This window comes from Epinephelus fuscoguttatus, unplaced genomic scaffold (genome assembly GCF_011397635.1).
Source record: "Epinephelus fuscoguttatus unplaced genomic scaffold, E.fuscoguttatus.final_Chr_v1 AP022699.1".
NCBI lineage: Eukaryota > Metazoa > Chordata > Actinopteri > Perciformes > Serranidae > Epinephelus > Epinephelus fuscoguttatus.
Window position 1 is genome coordinate 122,037 of NW_026057521.1, and position 6,001 is coordinate 128,037.

Sequence of the window (6,001 nt, forward strand, 5' to 3'; positions counted from 1 at the left end):
ATAATTTTAATGAACTCTCTGTTGGGAGAGGTCAGTACAAGTTGCATGCTGCATTTCATTGCAGAATTAGACAGTCACATTTTTCAAGCACCACACACACACACACACACACACACACACACACACACACACACACACACCTAAACTTCCTGTGTTTATGCCACCTGAAGAGTCCATTCCAGCTGCCTGTTCTTTAAGAAAAATCTTTATATAGTGTAAATAGTATTGGATCATTAAGAAATAACCATATATAATGTAGATAGATAGATAGATAGATAGATAGATATTTATCCCCAAAAGGAAAATAAAATGTCATAGCAACTGATAAAATTTTCAAGACACAAGGACAAAGACATAGGTCACAGAAACATATAATACCAAAATAAATACATAAATACCCCCACCCCCCTAACCCCCAGCTAGTGTGCAGGTAAAACAATAAAAACATTTTGTAGTGGTCCTTGGAGCAGCGGGGCAGAATGAATCTGTTGCTCAAGTTTAGTGTTTTATGGAGGGGATGGGTGGTATTGTCCATAATCTCTCACTCTATCAGACACCACTTCCTCCAGAGTGTACAGCTTAAGACTAACAGCAGGCTGGGCCTTCTTGATTATTTTATTAAGTCTATTACCATCTTTTTTAAAAAAAAAACATATACTGTTAGCAGTGTTGGGTAATTAAGAAATAACCTTATATAGTGCAAACAGTGTTGGAGTTACTGGTTTTGTCTTAAAGGGATAGTGCACCCAAAAATGAAAATTCAGCCATTATCTACTCACCCTCATGCCGAGGGAGGCTCTGGTGAAGTTTTAGTGTCCTCACATCCCTTGTGGAGATCGGCGGGGGGAGCGGCTAGCACACCTAATGGCTGACGCCCCAACTTCCAAGAACACAAAATTGAAACCACAAAATATCTCCAACATGCTCATCCGTAGTGATCCAAGTGTCCTGAAGCCCCGACATAAAAAGTTGTTTCGAAAAACATCATATGAACTCTGTTTTTACCCTCACTGTAGCCTGTAGCTCTGACTCCTTCTCTGTGCTCCGTGCTCATGTGTGCGCATTTGCGTGAGACCAGTCCTGACACACCAAGCCGACGGTTGGCTGTCGACCAAAGTCGGGCCGTCGGTGAGCGTCTGTCGGCCTAGTTTTTGCAGTGTGTCCCACACCGTCGGCCCTTCGGTGTTGGCGTCAGCGGCTTTTCGGCCGATTGAGCATGTTGAACCAGTGGCGGAGCTACTCGGTGAAAGAGATCACTCTGATTGGCTGTTTAGGTTTTATTCCCTCGCACCTGTAGTGAGTGACTCTGCCTGTAGTGAAACCAGTGCTTCCTCCTCAGGCTCCACTTCACTCAGCTGCCCGACAGATCCGCTGCCTCTCCCACTTTAACCTGAATAACAAACCGGAGCTAGCTGGGAGTGGCTAGCGGAGCGTTAGACGCAGCATGACCGGAGGAAAGCACAGCCAGTTAGCCTCTAGCCCTGGCTCTCTGTTTGGATCCAACCGGAGCACCGAGCCCTGGTTTGTCATTCAGGTTAAAGTGGGAAGGCGCGGCGGGTTTATCGGCACCTGAGTGAAGCTGAGTGAAGTAGGTAATGTCTAATGACATTATGTCATGAGGAGAATGTGTGCTCTAACCAAGTTTGAGCTGTTTTTGGTAGTTATTGCTATATCAGCCTACAGGAACTGGAGAGGGGTCTTGTCAACATGTTAATGTCATCACTTGTGTTCCCTGGTGCAACTTAGTGATCTATACTGAAGGCCTTTTCTTTATACTGGTGACTCTCTTTACAGCCATCTGAAGGCAGCAGGTATCTGTTCCATCCACAGTCTCTAACTAGAGCGATGTTGCGCACTGTCGAACTGCAATTACGCATAGCAGATCCGCTGATTACATTTTATGCAACCAGTATCAGACTGTTGTAAAATAACCACAGAACCCCTTGTGCTTATATGTGCATCAAACACGACATTTGATTAATTATTCCACACAGTTTCTCCTGCCTGGTGTTGTTAAAGAAGGGACATATTGCAAATTGTTCACACAGGTACATAAAAAATTGTGAATCACTTAAAACTTGCTCTGTTTATAGCTCTATCAGGACTGTCTGTTCCTGTCATTCTTTCATCAGGAGAGTCCATCCTAAAAACTGGGTAGGTGGGATAATGGCTAAGTGCCATTTGTTGTTAAACAAGACTGGACAAAATGTTGCCAGGAGCTACATATTTTTATTTCAATAATAATAATACAGTTAGTTAGTGTGGCTGTGACTCTCACACTGTGTGAGAGACACTCATCTAATTACCTATGCAGACGTTTTAACCTAATCCATTACACATCACACACAAACCCATAGCCATAGTCTCATTAGACACAGAGAAGACATTTAAATAAATAAATAAATAAATAAATATTTTTCCTTATCCGTTGTGAGGGTCCTAAGGACAGAGGGATGTCGTATGTTGTAAAGCCCTGTGAGGCAAATTGTGATTTGTGATATTGGGCTTTATAAATAAAATTGATTGATTGATTGATTGATTGATTGATTGATAAACTGGGATTTTTTGTTTTATAAAGTAAAAAATTTAGGTGTCGGTGAATCATTTATTAAGTGGATGAAGATTTTGTACTCATTGCTAATGGCCATGATCACCAATCACGGAATAATATCACATTTCACTTTGCAAGGTTGGCCACTGTCTCCATCTTTATTAGCAATATTCATCAAATCACTTGCAGCACCCAAAACAAAGTCTGTCAAAACATAAATGTTACAGGATCCAAACAATAAACACCCACCATAAGATCAATCTTTATGCAGATGACATCTAACTTTACCTACAAAATTCATTCTATCCATCAACCATTTTTTCAAGACATGAAGCTCAGCGTAAGTTCAATCAGGAAGACCTTCCTTCCTCATTCATTCACAGTTCTCCCTCTCCCACTCCCACCTCTTCCTCTTCCACCTCTTCCTCCAATCAGCTGCCTCTGGGCGTTCACTCTTCTAGCTATCCTATCATAATTTGCCACGACCTCCATCAGCCAATCAGGATGTCACTACAAGATTTTAAATCTGCTCTCTCCTCTGCCACTTTCAGCTGTCATTCTAGGCAGAATCACCACCCCTCCTCCACCCTGTTCACCTCCAGCCGTCGTATCCAAGGTCCAAGACAAGCCTGAAGACTCATACCTCTACTCATCCGGATCATCAGCACCCATCCATCTAATCCTCATCTCAATCAATCAATCAATCAATTTTATGAGTCTCATTAAGAGGACATAAAGGGTACGTCTCAAGTCTCTTAATTTTATACTGCTAACTCCTAACTCCTTACTTGAACCGGAAGTCATTCGAGGTCCGCCATCTTTAAGCCCGTCTCATGTCTCTTATTCCTGCCAGTAAGGAGTTAGCGTTAGGAGTTAGGAGGGATCTGTTAGGTGCCATGAGTAAGGTAATGTGGAGGCAAAACAACTATTTAATGAACAGTTCAAAGAAAAAGTCTTCAAACGCCAGCTGTCTTTCATGAATGGAGACACTCAAACATACAACCGCATGAACAGTCAGTCAGTGAATGCTTAGCAAGTCCTCTCGCCCTGCTATCTTTATAGTTCCCATAACACATGCACATCAACAGTCAAAATATGTGGCGCCTTGATATTCCTAAAACACAACATCTCTTCAGACTAACAAGGACACTTGCCAAGGTCACGAGCCTCCCTGGCTCCCTTGGTGTCTCTCACTGCTGTCACAGTAGGGGTTAAATGAGCAACACACATCATTAGGTGAGAAGTTCAGTTTCATCAAAACAAGTAACCTTATACAACACATTATAGGTTAAATATGTTTAAATACCAGAATTTTCCATCACATTCCACGCTTTTTAGCATTCTCATGCTAAACCATAAGCATGGAAAATTATCTTACTACCTTATGTCCTACGAGTTCCACCCATACGAGCCAAACGCCAGTATCACAATCCTCCAACATGGTAGATGAAAGCCCACACAGAAGTCACGGGCCATAAGCACAGGCAAGCCAAACATATGGCGAAGGAGAGGGTAAAAGACTTGTCCGTCTAACTACACTATCTAAAAAGGGAAAAAAAACCCCTCTATATGACAAAAAAATCCCTTAAACTAAACTCTAAGCTAAAGCAAGATAAGCACAAATGAAAGAATGTCATCTTTAATGAGAATACACAATCAATAAAGGGAGTTGCAGTCTGCAGTAGCTCAGTCCATAGGGACTTGGGTTGGGAACCAGAGGGTCGCCAGTTCGAGTCCCCGTCCGGACCAAATATGGAGCGTGGACTGGCGGCTGGAGAGGTGCCAGTTCACCTCCTGGGCACTGCCCAGGTGCCCTTGAGCAAGGCACCGAACCCCCCAGCCGCTCGGGGTGCCTGACCAAGGGCATCCCCCTCACTCTGACATCTCTTCACTTTGTGCATGTATAGGTCCTGTTTGTGCATGTGTGTGTCTTACAGACATGTGTGTAATTGACCAGCAAGAGTGAAAATATTGAATTTTCCCTCAGGGGATTAATAAAGTAAATAAAACGAAAGTTTATATAAAAGTAAATGAAGATGAATAAAATGAGAAATAAAAATGAAAATAAAAAAATGAGAATAAATTGAGTAAATATGGTGTCTGCTAAACTAATTATAAGTGTAATCACTGTTAAGTAGTGTAATGTAAAAATGTGATTGCTAAGTGTGATGAAATGTGATACACTAATCAGACTACTAATGAATCAACTTTAATGAGCAAAACATTTCTAAACTAAAACACATAAATGTGAATCAGAATATGCATAACAATGCATAGCACCAGCAGAACCACTACGACAGGGGCAAACAGATTTATTAATGACGCTTTCCATCCACTCCAAGAGAACCTTGGACCTAACCTATACCTGCTCTAAGTTCGGTGTCACGGTTCTTCTCCAGATGTAACAGGTCATTAAGATGAGCAACCACATGTGTCATATTATCAGTGATGTCAGGTATGTATGTACAACAATCAGTACCCACAATGTGACAAACCCCCCGTTGGCTGGCCAGGACTAAATCCATAGCCATCCTGTTCTGCAGAGCCACATTTCTGAGGCCCTGTACTGCTGGTGTGAGTGAGCTAAATCTTGTAGCCACGTTATCTGTGAGATTTTCCAAGTCCACAGCTACAGCATCAATCTTGTGTGCATTGTTTACTGTTCCCCACCATGGCAGGAGACCCCCAAAACCCTTCTCCACAGGGGGTACCCTTACCACAGCTCATCTTGCTTTGTGTGGTGGGCAGTAGTGATCATCGTCTGTGTGAAAATGAGTCAAATCAGGAACAATAGTCACAGCAGGCAGTAACTTAGCCAAGTAGCACCCGCCACACCATCCAGGCTGAAGTGCCTGGTAAACATGTCTGCCACACACCCAGACGTGATATCTGAGCAATCCATACCCATCACTACTGACTGCTGTCTCCGTCACCAAAAGCACCTAGAACGGACCGTTCCCCCTGCGAGCTTTCCAGTTCTTTCGTCTCAGATCTCTCACTATAATGTAGTCGCTTAGACTGAGGTCATGTAGCTTCCCCTCCGCTGGTTTGGGCAGGGCAGCTTTCACCTGTTGGTGGATTTCAGACAAAACAGAGGACAAGGTTGCACAATATCGTAACATTTCATCCTCGCAGTGACCAGTGTCTGGCAACTGCCTTTTAACAGGCCCAATCCCAGTATTGAGAGGTCTGCCAAATAAGATGTCAAATGGGCTGAATCAATTTCTGCCCCTCCTTCTAGCCATCATCAACACAGTAGGAGGAGCTTTTGTCCATGACATCTTAGTCTCCTCACACACTTTCACACGTTTGTTTTTAAAATTGCATTTTCTCTCTCACATGCCCCTCCAGAGGCTGGGTGATATGCATAATGGTGTCAATACTCACCAACTCACCAATTGGAATTTCCCACCTGGGAATTATCAGAGTCATCAAAGCCTTCGCCACTGC